At 41.5% G+C, this 13,733-nt stretch overlaps 1 protein-coding gene across 5 annotated transcripts in view; it reads left to right on the forward strand.

Annotated features, from left to right (window-relative positions):
* Positions 1–13,733, forward strand: part of KCNC1 (potassium voltage-gated channel subfamily C member 1) — a 127,365-nt gene that overhangs the window by 91,891 nt on the left and 21,741 nt on the right. The window lies entirely within an intron of this gene.

Here is a 13,733-nt window from a genome sequence, read left to right on the forward strand (position 1 = left end):
TTCAGTGTGACAGTGTCTAGGTCACATAAGATCACGTGATTTGTATCTAATACATTATTAAAAAAAAAAAAAAAAAGCTGCTGAGCTGCTCAGGTGTAAAGGACATCACATGAAGTCATTAATTCCATATATTATTTGTGGTGGAGTGATTAAACACTTCACAAACCAGGGATGAGTATGAAGTAGTTCCACATATGACTCTCTCTCTGTAGCCCCCTCATGCACCGAGTCAGCAGTTCACATCTGTTCTCAGTCTGTGCATGCAGGGCCAGGGCCAAGGGGGCTCCACATGAGCTCTGCACAGCCACAGCCTGGTGCCTCCTCCCAGGCTAAGGAGCACTTTGCTGGCACAGACATAAAAACAACAGAACTGTGCCCACAGGCTGCACAGCTGCTGCCAATGATGCTATGGTCATTTGCAGGCAAAGCAAAGATGCTTTGAATTTAAATTCTGGTAGGTTTGAATTAGGTTTTTTTTATTGTCCCCAACACTCTCAGCAGCGCAGTCCTGGGCTAATCTACACCTGGCAGGAGAGTATCTTTAATTAACAGCACTTGATTTTAATTCAACATAAAGGATGTCAGAGTTTCATTCTACCATACCTTCCTGCAGCAACCCTTCCTGCTTTCTATCCCATCTGATCCCACGAATGGGTGGCTGGGAAAGCAGCAGAAGGGAGGAAAGGCACTTCAGAGTAGAGAATGGCAGAGCTGCTGCTGCAAGCAGGCCTTCATAAGCAGCACTGAGAAAGCAGAGATTTTCTCTATACAAAACATTGTCTTCAAGGCAGTTTTTGTGCCCATAAATCCTTAAGATGCTGCTTATATAGTGCCTGGAGGAACTGGAGCAGATTTCACCTGACCAATCTGACTAAAACTCCTTGACCTGGGGATATCTCAGACTACAGAGGACCATGTGTCGCCTCACTTAACATACACACACCAAGCTGTACCATCTCCATGTCAAACTATTAACTTTGTCTTGTTGCAGTGTTGTTTACAGGCCCTGTTCAGGGCTTCATTTTGGCAGCATTTTATACTTGTCAACCACTATACTACAGTCAAATACCCAACAGGCTAAGTTGACAGCAAAGAGGAACTGGAAGTAATCTCCAGTATTTTCATTTGACACAGGGCTTAACTTAACTGACCGATACTACTTGAAAAGTCTGTAGCACGGCTGATAGTTGAATATAACTAAATAAGTATCAGTCAACCAGAGTCTGCTGTGCTGCAGTGTCTTTTATCTAAAGGCTTCTGAGTATTTTAAAGAGTCAGTATCATGATAGAAGTTAAAAAACCCCAAACCAAACAAATAAACAAACAAAAAAAATCAACCCCCAAAAAACCCCCAGTGAAACAAAATTTCCTTCAAACAGAAGCAAGACAGAAAAAGACACTTTCAACCACTTAAATTTGGCTGATTTCTGTCCCCACACTGTCCTACAGATATAAGTAATTTAATTCAGTACACAGTGAAATATTTTATGGTGCAAGTTTGTAAGAAAACCTCAAAACGTGCAAAACAAATATGGAAAGCTCTCAGTTTCATTTTAAAAGTGTTGCTCAGATCCTCAGTCACCTCTGTGTGAGCTTTGTGCTTACCTGCAGGATAGGTTGACTGCAGGTTACATTTTAAAGTTGCCATTGGATGAAGCAGTGAATGTGATTTTCCAACACTGTAAAACAAATTTAGAATATGAATGGAATTTATAACTTCATTTGATGCCTACAGTACTGTCTGGTGCCACTGAGCAATGGTCTTAAGAATGCATCCATAATACATAAGCCCAGGTGATTATTTGGGGTTTGTTCAGAGATCTACCCCAACCTTTTCTTCTTTGCATATATATATATATTTATAACACCAGCACACGCAGTGTTTATATTGACTTTAATATGGCCAAAATAACAATTGCTCACCTCTTTGATCCCCTCTGCATGCAGCTTCACTTGAGCTGTGCTCCAAGGATATTTTATCTTCATACAAATATATTCTGCAGCCTCTTTCACAGTGTATTATTCATTGCACAGCTGTAAAATATGGGAAAAAATCACTAGAATTCAGGCAACTGAGAGGAGAGGGAAAATGTCTGTCATTACTAATACAGACTAGCTTCAGAAAAAAAATATGTGTGGCTGTTTTACTTATCTGCCCCAAACCCAATTTTCAATAACCCACTCCTAGACTATCCCTATGTCTGAACTGTAAAAGTAAATTCAAGTTTATCACTGACAGAGGGAAACTACATAGTTGCAGTGACTCCAGTGTACTCCATGGTCAGATGAACTGGAACAAGCTGTGATGTTAGGAACCTATTATTTCAATGCAATTTCCTGAGAGAGAGTTGATCTCCTTTTAAAGAAATAGCGGGGAATTACCATTCCAGCTTTATCACTCATGCTTTCTGAAGGAGCTGCTCTTTTCTCAGGCTTCATTTTTCATCCCTTCTGTCACCATAACCCAAATAACCTGTATTCCTTGTGCAACACACCAGTTCTAACGTTCAGAAGTGTGCTGAGCATGGTAATTCTAGTGCCAGTGCTCAGTGGGAGCTGGGAACTCTTGGCAGTTCTTGTCAGAGGCCCATTATGCTGCCTAACATTTCACTGTGGTTTGTGAACCTCAGTGGCTTTTATGGATAGCAAAGAATTGTTAAAGCCATAGGTATGTAGTCACTGTGGTGGTCCTTCAAACCATGGGGAAGCAAATCCTCTGATCAAATGTCTTTGAACATTATAAAAAAATATTTTCATCTAATTTTAGTGTCACAAAGCCTTTGACCCTCTTGTAAGATGAACAGTAGACAGCAAAGTAACTGCTAAGAGTTTGGGTCTGTTACAGCTAAAAAAACTCTGATGTTTAAATGTGTTGGACATAAAAAATACAAAAAAGGCAGTGGAAATGGTAATAGGGAGGTGTTTTTTCTTTGCTCACTATACTTGGCCTTTCTAGCCTTTAAAAATCCAAAACTCCTCACTTCAAAATAGCAAACGATCACCTTTTGATATCACTGATGATGGAGTCCTTGGGATCTAATGGAGAAAGTGCTAACAGCTCAAAATAAAAGGAATAACACTCAGTTCTTCTTATCTAACTTAAGTTGCATTTGCCTGAGATCCCCCTTATATTGGAAGAAGAATTAGGCAGCCTCAGAGCTGCCTGACTCACTAATTCGCTCATTTATGACCTGAATTGTCCTAGGGGGTGTCTTTCTCCATAAAAGATAGCAAGTGACTGCATCTCTAACTTAACATCCTCAGTTAAGTGCCTAGAGTGATGTGGAAGCACTTTGGATCTACTCCTTGCACCCTGCACCATGTGGCATTTCTGCAATCTCAAAGCTGTGGGTCACATGCAAAGCAGAATTTATAAGTAACATAATACTTCGTTGTGCAATTATTCATCTGTCATTTCCTGTAGGATACAACTGGCGGGTGTCACTTATACTATGGTGCTTGTTTACTTTAGAATTAAAGATAACATCCTCTATACCAAGTAATTTGAAAGCAAAAAGGAGGAGTTATGAATCCAAGGACAGTGCTTTGTGTTTCCTGCTTGTCTCTGGCACTAGGTGAGATGTGGAAAAAAAAATTTAAAATTTAGATAATCTCCCCACACAGACCCTGTGGGCCAGAGCCAGAGCTGAGTGTGTGAAAAACAACTGCAGAACTAAATCATAAAATTTAGGACTTTTCATGCCTTAATAACTTAATGAGCACGAGGCACTTCTAGTCATGGGAAAACACAGATGCAAGTAGTGCAGCCAAATAAGGCCAACCTGTGCCAATCCCCCAGCACAAAGCAGATGTAAATATGGTAAATCCTCTTTCTCAAGCACATGCCTACCACTGCAGCTCCCCTGCCATCCAGTGCAGAGTGCATTCCTGGAACACAAAAGAGGTACTCTTGGCATCTTCTGCTTGATAAGTATGATTGGTGTTTGCAGGAGAGATGCAAGAAAAGGCACCTCTGTGCAACAAGTACATCTCTGCTGCAGTAAAATTAAACAGAGTAAAATTAAACAGAGTAAAATTAAACAGACTTACCTGTTACTATTAAAGGCCAGGGGCAAAAGAGTGTAGAGTATAGGGTATGAGGTGCCAACTCTGTGCCCAGTCCACTTGCTTATATCCCTCTCAGACTGTACTTGCTGGAAATTTTCTCCAAGCCATTTGGCTACTTGCTTGTCTGTTTATAGGCACAAAGTGAAATAACAAGCAATGTACCATTCCTGCTGTCATTGTTCTTTGTATTCATCCATATTCCATGTCTCAGACACCTTCCATACTGTACAGATCATCATACTGTATTCCTCAGTCAGAGCAGTAATATAAGATTGTAACATGACTCACCTGACTGCATTTTCCTGCAACCTCTACCTGACCTGTCAATGACCCTCTGCACTCTACAGATTATGGTGTTAGTGAGACTCCCAGAAGTTCAGGATAGGTATAAGTGAAACCCCAGAAAGGTCAGGATAAAACTAGGAAGGATCTTCCAGAGCTGTTTGCAATGCAGCATTTCCAGGAGCAACAGTTCTCAGCACTGCATTAAGCACATATCCAATAATGCCTGTAATAGCAAGATGCACTGGATCTACTAGAGCTCCTGTAATTCTCTAGCAGTACCAATAGTACCAATGGGCAGGCAGCCAACATATTGTCACCTCACTTCAAGAAGTAGTACCTCTCAAGGGTGATATTCTCTGGGAGTGATGTTGCTATGTTGGCCAAGTTAGTACTGGGAGAGACGGTCACCACCGTCACTGGAGTGCCTTTCTTGGGGGACACGGCTTCCTGGAGGGACCCAGGTCAACATGGTGGTGAGTAAATGTGGAAGAGGTAGGTTGGGTTGGAAGGATTCTGTGTTCTTCGTGTAGCATACTAAATTCTGCTCTCGTGCCAGTGTAAAGTCCATCAGTCTGCTATCTATTCAGAAGAGCTTCATAGCAACTTTCAAAATATGCAATATAAAAATCAGGAAACTAATAAAGATACCTAGATAAAGATATTTATTTTAATGGCCTTAGAATGTTGGGGTAACTAAAACTGAGTTGTTATATAGGAATCTTAATTCTTTTACATGTTCTTCACATTTTCTCTCTTTTTTCTCTTTCTCTCTTTCGCTCTGTTTGTTAACATTTACTTGTTATTATTGTGCGTTGCTTGCGACTTGTGTATGTTACAGAGTGTCACATTTTATTCTGTGAAGTTTTTCTCCAATTCCCATCAACCTGAGCTCCATGTTGGGCTGCCGAGGAGATTACAATACAGTTCTTTAATGTAAAAGAACAAGGAATGTCACAGACTATAGGTAACTTCACTGAGCTTGTGACACAAAACCTGATGCAAGGTATTAATGCAAAGAGTAAGTACTTGGTATGAAAATAGAGCTACTTAGTTAAATTACTTTCTTTTTTTTTTCAGATAGTCTGCATGAGAAAAATTAATTTTCATTACTCTCCAGCAGAAAAAACTCCCAAACCTACCAACGCAGGATTTTTGTCACTGCCATTCTGAAAACCAGTGGTGTCCATGCCGACACAATTGTTCATTTTCAACCCATATTTTCTATGCTGTTCTTCTCTATGCTGTACTTCCTTCCATACACTCCAAGTCATAATTTCATCATTTCATCATCCTTTGTCTGTGGTTTAATATATCTTCTCCATAATTCTTTTTCTAATTTAATATAGTTATATCCCTTTCACTCTAAGGACCTCATTTAACAACAACAAAAATAAGCCCCTACCCATGGGATCCACATTTCTTAATCCTGCATGAGGCTCTGGAGCCTATAAAAATTGATTTCTGTAGCCAAAGATGGTTTGGCACAGAAACATAATTTTACTTTGTTGAATGATGTCCTGAGTGAAGTATTTTGTTTACAATCTCTCCTACTTACCCCAAAAAATTATGTTAAAATAACAATAAAAAATAGCTGATGGGCATTTCTGAACATTTTTTAGAGAGACAGCACGGAGTTTATTTCTTATTCTTATTTAAATTCTCAGAAAATTCAATATTAACTCAGAAATCACTGTAGCCATGTACCAACTCAAGAAAATACTATTTTTCTCAGTGTGAAGTTCCTTTACTACCTGATTTGTTATTATGCTCTGACCCTCTCTTAATCAGTGAAGAAGCACAGCAGAGTTTAGATGGAGTCTATCATAAAAAAAAAAAAAAAGTGATTTAGAGTGATGCAACTGATGATTGGCCAATGAATATCAATGAGCAGTAAATACTATCTAGGCAACTAAAACAGAAACAACTTGCTAACAGAAGTGAAATTCGAATTAAAGAGACTCAAGAGAGTTGGGAATTTAACTGTAAATATTTCCTTCCCAAGCAACATCTCAGAGAGAAATCACTGAATCATAGAATCATGTAGGTTGGAAAAGACCTCTAAGATTATAAATCCAACTATCAACCCAACACTGCCAAGTCCACCACTAAACTATGGCCCTACGTGCCACATCTACGTGGCTTTTAAATATCCCCAGGGATGGAGATTCAAACTTCCCTGGACAGCCTGTTTCAATACTGGGTAACCCTTTTGGTGAAGAAATGTTTCCCAGTATCTAATCTAAACCTCCCCTGGCCCAACTTGAGGCCATTTCCTCATGTCCTGTTTCTTGTTACTTGTTCCTGTCTACAACCTCTTTTCAGGTGTTTTCAGAGATCAGCAAGGTCTCCTCTGAGCATCCTTTGTTTCAGGTTAAACACACTCAGCTCCCTCGGCTGCTCCTCATCAAACTTGTGCTCCAGACCCTTCCCCAGCTTCACTGCCTTTCTCTGGACATGCTCCAGCACCTCAGTGTCTTTCTTGTCTTGAGGGGCCCAGAACTGGACACAGCACTTGAGGTGTGGCCTCACCAGCGCTGAGTACAAGTGGTCCTGCTGGCCACACTATTCCTGATACAGGCCAAGATGCCACTGGTCTTCTTGGCCACCTGGGCGCACTGCTGGCTCATGTTCAGCCGGCTGTCAAACAGCATCCCCAGGTCCTTTTCCACCAGGCAGCTTTCCAGTCACTCTTCCTTCAGCCCGTGGTGCTACCTGGGGTTGTTGTGACCCAAGGGCAGGACCCAGCAGGCTTTGTTGAACCTCATCTAATTTTGGCCTTGGCCCCTCAATCCAGCCTGTCCAGATCCCTCTGCAGAGCCTTCCTAAACTCCAGCAGATCAGTGCTTCAACTCGATATTGCCTGCAAACTAAGGGCATGCCCTTGATCCCTCATCCAGATCATTGATAAAGATATTGAACGGCACTGGCCCCAACGCTAAGCCCTGGCAAACACCACCAGTGACAGCCACCAACCAGATATAACTCCATCAACCACCTCTCTCTGGGCCCAGCCATTCAGCCAGATTTTTACCCAGCAAAGACTGCACCTGTCCAAGTCACGAGCAGCCAGTTTCTCTTGGAGAACACTGTGGAAAACCTCTGCCTCATTCACTAAGCGAGTCACCTTGTCATAGAAGAAGATGAAGTTGGTCAAACAGGATCTACCCTTCTTAAACCTAGGCTGGCTGGGCCTGATCCCCTGGTCATCTTGTATGTGCCACATAATGGCACTCAGGGATGATCTGCTCCATGACCTTCCCAGGCACAGAGGTCAAGCTGACAGGCCTGTAATTCCCTGGATCTTTCTTCTAGCCATTCTTGTAGCTGGGCATCACATTTTACAACTTCTAGTGAGCCAGGACTGATGATAAATGAAGAAAAGTGGGTCAATGAGCACTTCCATGAGCTCCCTCAGTACCCTTGGTTGGATCCCACCCAGCCCCACGGACTTGCATGTGTCGAAGTGGTGTAGCAGGTCACCTACCATCTCCACTTGCAATATGAGGGCTTCATTCTGCTCCCTGTCTTCCAGTTCAGGGGACTGGTACTCAGAGAACGACTGGTCTTGCTATTAAAGACTGAGGCAAAGAAGGCATTATGGAGTGTATCCTTTGTCACTATGTTTCTCCACCGACCCAATAAAAGATGGAGATTCTCCTTACCCCTTCTTTTGTTGGTAATGTACTTATAGGAAACATTTTTTTTTATTGTCTCTTATGACACTGGCCAGATAAGTTCTAGTTGGGCTTTGGCCCTTCTATTTTTCTCCCTGTATAACCTCACAACATCCCTGTAGTCCTCCTGAGTTGGCCTCCCCTTCTTCCAAAGGTGATAAACTCACATTTCTTTTCTGAGTTCCAGCCAAAGGAACTCAGGTTCCTTTCACCAGGTCATCTTTTAGCACATAAGGACAGCCTGCTCCTGCACCTTTAGGATTTCCTTATTGACTTCTTTGCCCTTCAGGATTGCCTCAAGGGACTCTGTCAGCCAGTCTCCTAAACAGGCCAAAGACTGGCTCCGTAAGTCCAAGGTAGCACCAAGTCAGCACCAAGTTCTGCTGACCCTCTTCCTTACTCTCCAAGAATCAAAAACTATCGTTTTGTGATTGCTATGCCTGCCCAAGATGGCCTCCAGCCATCACATCACCCACAAGTTTTTCTCTGTTCACAAACAACAGGTCCAGTGGGGTAACTTTCCTAATTGGCTGACTAGGAAGGTGAAATCTAGGGATATAAAGTCAACGGATATTTTCAGATGATGAGCAGCTCTTAACTCTTCCACAAATCAAAGTAAATTTGATTTAGTTTGAATACTCAGATTCATACTCTTAACTTCATCATAATCATTTGCATAAGAAGTATTAGACAGGCAAAAGTGATGCTGCAAAACTAGGATGAAAAAAGGAATGTAAAAATGTAAAATCCTTGCCTTTTTTTTTTTTTTTTTAGAATAAAGGCATATGAAAAATCTGTTCTTCAGCAGCCTCAGTGCTCCTCTACTTCCCATTTCCAGCTAATAGGAGTTAAGAAAAGCTAGAGCACATCTTTCTTCCTTTACCTTTCTGTCACTAACCCTAGAGACAAGGAAGGCCATCATACCAAAAATTTCCCATTGCCAGCATAATATGACACAGCTAATGTTTGCCACGGTACCAGCCCTTCTACATCACCACAAAAGTGTGAGAGGACTGAAAAACAGAAAGTAATTAACTCAGAGGACAACATACCAATTCTTTCTTCAGGGATCCAGTTGGATTAAAGGTCTCGGCTGTTATGGACCTTGTGGAGATCCTTCTTCATAAGACACTTCAGGCAGCTCCTGTGTGTGCTAGGGTTAGTGACAGGTTTAAAGTGAGCAAATGAAAATGACCCTCAAGTTCTGAATGAGAACCAAAGGACACTCTCAATTGATCAGGAGTGGCACTAGTCACAGACATTAATCCTAGGTTTGGGATCAGGCCTGTAAGAGCACAGTTGAGATCTAGACAAGTTGTAGATTAATTTTTAGGTGTACATGGAGCGGTGGTGTGGAATGTAACTTTACTCAGACGAGGTTTCCCCAGTAGCAACATCTTAATCTCTCAAGCAAATCCCTCTCTCAGTTCTGGCCCTTCTTTGCACACAGTTGCTCCCTCCTCCTTCCTGCCTGTCAACCCCTAACCTTCTGACAGGGCTGCAGAGCCCTGAAGTCACCTGAGCCTTTGTGGAATGGCAAGTGGCTGCTCAGGGAAGTTGTAGATACTCAAGCTGTGTCCTTGTCTCTTTCAGTCTTTAAAGCTGGGAGGAAGATAGTCTCTGTTCTTCTGGAGGAGATTGTCAGTGACCTAACGCAACCAAAAAAACAGCACTATGTCTCTTAATTGCTGTGTTTCTCATCTAGGGCTGAGAACACCTCATCTTCTTTAGCACAATGTGAAGGAATCTGTCATGTCCCTTGTAGTCTGACACTGACTCATGGGTAACTATACACGGGTACCATGCTATGAATTGTGGGGTTTCTCTCAGCCCTGTTTCAGTCAAACCTACAACCCCCAAGAGAAAACAGTGTGAATTGCGACCATCCCTGGCCCACACCTCATTTCTGATGATATCTGAAGTGAGAAGGGTAGACCAGGAACTTGCTTCTTAGCAGCTGTTGGAAAATGCCAGTGTTTGCTTAACGGAAGAGGACTGGGGTGACTTTCCCAGTGCAAGAACCATTTTTGTACTAGTGCCACATTTCCAAGCATAGATTGAGGTAATATCATTGATACTCTGTACATAAGAAGCACTTCAAATAGCTGGAGATTCAGTGTCAGACCCTGACTTATAATCAAAACCAGCAGCATTGGTAAAGCCACTATGACAGTTTGCAACCATTTGCAGAAAATTTGCAAAAAAATTACAAAAGAGATGAGCCATGCAGCATCAGGTACCTGGGAAGTCTCTACTGTGCTTCTCCACAGTTAGCAAAGTATGCTAATGCAAAATCCAACAGTTCTCCTGAGTTTTGCACTGAAACACCCAAGGGATGTGGGTGTGAAAAAGGATAGACAGGAAGTGGAGATGGATGAGACAGGACAAAAACCAAGTGGAAGCCACACAAACAAGGTAGTTGAGAAACAAATGACTCACCTGGGAAAGATATTGAGTACTTTCTTTAGCCTCTCAGCCAAATCTCTGCAGGAGAATGTTTAAAATTGGTGCAGTTAACTAAGTATTCACAGATAGGACAATTAGGGAGATACGGTACCAAGCTGAGAGTCAGAAAATTTTGTTGTAAATAACCTCTTACGTAGCAGTAGGCAAGTCACTTCACTGCATAGTAGTTTTACCCATCTGTAAAACAGAGGTGATAATAGTGACTTTTCTTCATGGAACAGAACCTAAAGAACAAAAAATGCTGTACAAGCCTAATTCAGATTCAGCTAGCAGGGATGAAAAGACTCGTGTGAATTTGGCAGGCCAGAATCAAGCCCTAGAATTTTTAAGCACTTAGAAGTAGTTGTCATTAGTATAAATAGACTTGTAGCCACCAGACAGCAATGGTTGCAGTAGTTTTGCTTCAACTAGAGTTCGCTCAAAGACAAGGTAAATCATGGGAAAAGCAAACATGCAAATGGAAACTTGAGAAATCAAACTAAAATAACATAATTTCATTCAATCTGTATACCTTATTCCTAAAGTTGTTCAGCATGCAGATCTGCTAATGAAAAAAATGAGAACTCCTCCTTGTATTGATGTCATCAGAGATGTGTTCTTTATTCCCATAACAGATTAATCACATATTAAATACCAAGTGATTGTTGCGTCCTATCTCCAGAGAATTAGGTGCTGTAGCCAGTGGTTTGGAACACAGCTACTCTAATCAACACTTATATACACCAGCAATAGATGCAGTCTTCTGTGTTGGTAATTTTTCTGCTTCCTAAATATTTAGCCAAATTGTCATTGTGGATTAGCATTGCTCTCCAGAATGTGAACCCTAAGGCATGGCCCATGCATGTAATGTTCAAGGGACATTAGTAGGATAGTTCAGTAATTTTTCCACATCTCCAGCTACTCTGTTCTCTTCCTCTTGAATTGAAATAAAATAACAAGGCTGTGGATTTTTAACAAGCATAGAGAAAAATTCATCAGTGTGAAGGGACCCTGAGGGGGCTGCAAGAGCAAGTTCCAGCTCAAGTTGCTAGAGATTTATAATGTAATTTAAGAAATTAATTCAAAGAAGGTGAATATTCTTGCCACTCAAGCACAACAGAGCCTGCAAGCTGCTTCCAAAAGGATCAATGGCTGTTACCAGTGAGCAGCCTGACCCACAACCACTCTGCTCAGAGAGCTTTTGAGCTCCTGAAAACGGACCAATTCCCCCTCCATCACTAACAATTTAGTTTGCAAACCTGGGCTCAGGAGTAGCAGTGGGTGTCTCAGAGATTTCAGTGCAGAGCTCTGCTGACACATCTGCCTCCCTCATTTCAGGATTAGAGCCATGAGCTTGTAGCCAGTAGAGGCTTATGAAGCAGCCCAGTTCTTTCCTCATCCCCAAGAGGATTGCAGCTCTCCCCAAACACGGTTAAGTGATTTTTAAATCAACGGCTCAGTACCTGCAATGTCATGGTTACTATGGCAGCCGTGCCAAGTTTTTGTGCAGAGTGGTATTAAATAGCAGTGAGTATTATGAACAGAAAGGAATTGCAACTCAGTGGAACCTTACGACTTTAGAATCATATTGAAATTAGTGTCCACAAGTATTAAAATGCACCTATAGCTTTTGCCCTTTTTTTTTAATGTATTGAGACACCTAATTATTTCATTGTTCACAAAACATTACTACCTCCCTCTCTGGGGAAATAACTGGCTGATTCTGCACTGAGGAAATAAAGAGGCAGAGATCTGCAGAAAAGGCTGTTTATGTTGTGACAAGCCAGTGACATTTAAATAGAAGAAAGATAAGGCCATAGAATGCAATTACTAGTGCGTGATAGATGTGTCATATACGTGTGTGTGTGTGAGAGAGAGAGTGTGCACGTGTGTGTGCAAAGCAACAAATATAACTTGAAAACACTTTTGCCTTCTACTCATCTCTGTTGTCCATCAGAGGATCAGAATCATCTCTCCAGACACTACCTAATGTATTTTTTCCCTTGGTCTTGTTTTATTACTTGGCTTCAAAATAACTGAAAAAATAAATGACAGTGTTATGTAGCGCTCAGAACAAGCTAGTATGTGAATCTAGAAGAGGCACTGAAATTAAGTCTGTCTGCTGAGTTTGTCTTTCCTTAAAGACTTGCAGAATCACCCATTGCCTTACAGTGTCTAGGTAATAAGCATTGTGCAACCGAGGTGTAGGATGCTGCCAGCACCACTCAGTTAACGTATCTCAGCATTTGTGGAGCTTCAGAAAGCACATTCTGACTGTTTCTCCTCCCTTCAACCAAAATACTCATATCAAGCTGTGCCATATTTCGAGTATATTCTCAATACACTAATTTGCACTTTAAAACCCTAAAACAAACACTCCCCTAAACAGCACTTTAAATTGTGTTATAAATGTAAAATCAGTCACACAGAGAAAACATATGATTCTCAGTCTATCCTCATGGGAATGCGTGGAGCAAAATGGGAAAATCTGACAACCTATTTTCATTACTTAAGAGCCAAGAGTAAATTTTACTCTACCTAGTTTCCAAATTCGTGGCCTGCTGTAGTGTTTTCTGTATGTAGTGTCCTGTGCTGGCATTGCAAATACTGTATGTGTTTCAGAGGAGAACATCAGAAAATGGATTGTTTTTTCTTAAATCCACATTCTGCTGTTGTATTTCCATATGTAACATACTCTGTGTGTCTAAAATGTGTACAGCCATTCTGCATGACTGATACTGGAAATGCTATAGAACCATCTCGGTAAATTTTGGGGAGGGGAAGAGCAGGAATTTCCCCCTCAGTAATATTGCACACGGGTATAAATCAACACAAACAGAATATACTCAAATTCTAAAACACAACTCACAGTCCACTGCCTCTCCAGAGCTCTGAGTGACAGTAGGCTCCATGACAAACTGGTCATTCATGCACCATCCGACGTCACGCGAAAACATAATCTGATTTCTAACCGCAGTCTTCTGCTCGCAGGACTAGGAACCAATGCACGCCCGTTTCTGAAAGTGCCCCTCTGTGCGGACATACAGGTGGCTGCTGTTACACCTAATGTGATCACTTTTTGTTTCTCCTCCCCCTTTAACAGACTTTATTTTATTTTGGTGCAGTGCACATGAACGCAGTGTCTAGGACAGATGTGCTACCTTTTATAGTTTCGCTTATAGAAGTCTTTAGCTGTGAACCCTTAATTTGCAGCTGGAACTCTAATAAACAGTTCATAGTGTTTCAATAGTCTTCTGCTTA

The sequence above is a fragment of the Empidonax traillii genome, unplaced genomic scaffold (assembly GCF_003031625.1).
Source record: "Empidonax traillii isolate 1590-97213 ecotype Southwest subspecies unplaced genomic scaffold, ASM303162v1 scaffold224:size737649, whole genome shotgun sequence".
Taxonomy (NCBI): domain Eukaryota; kingdom Metazoa; phylum Chordata; class Aves; order Passeriformes; family Tyrannidae; genus Empidonax; species Empidonax traillii.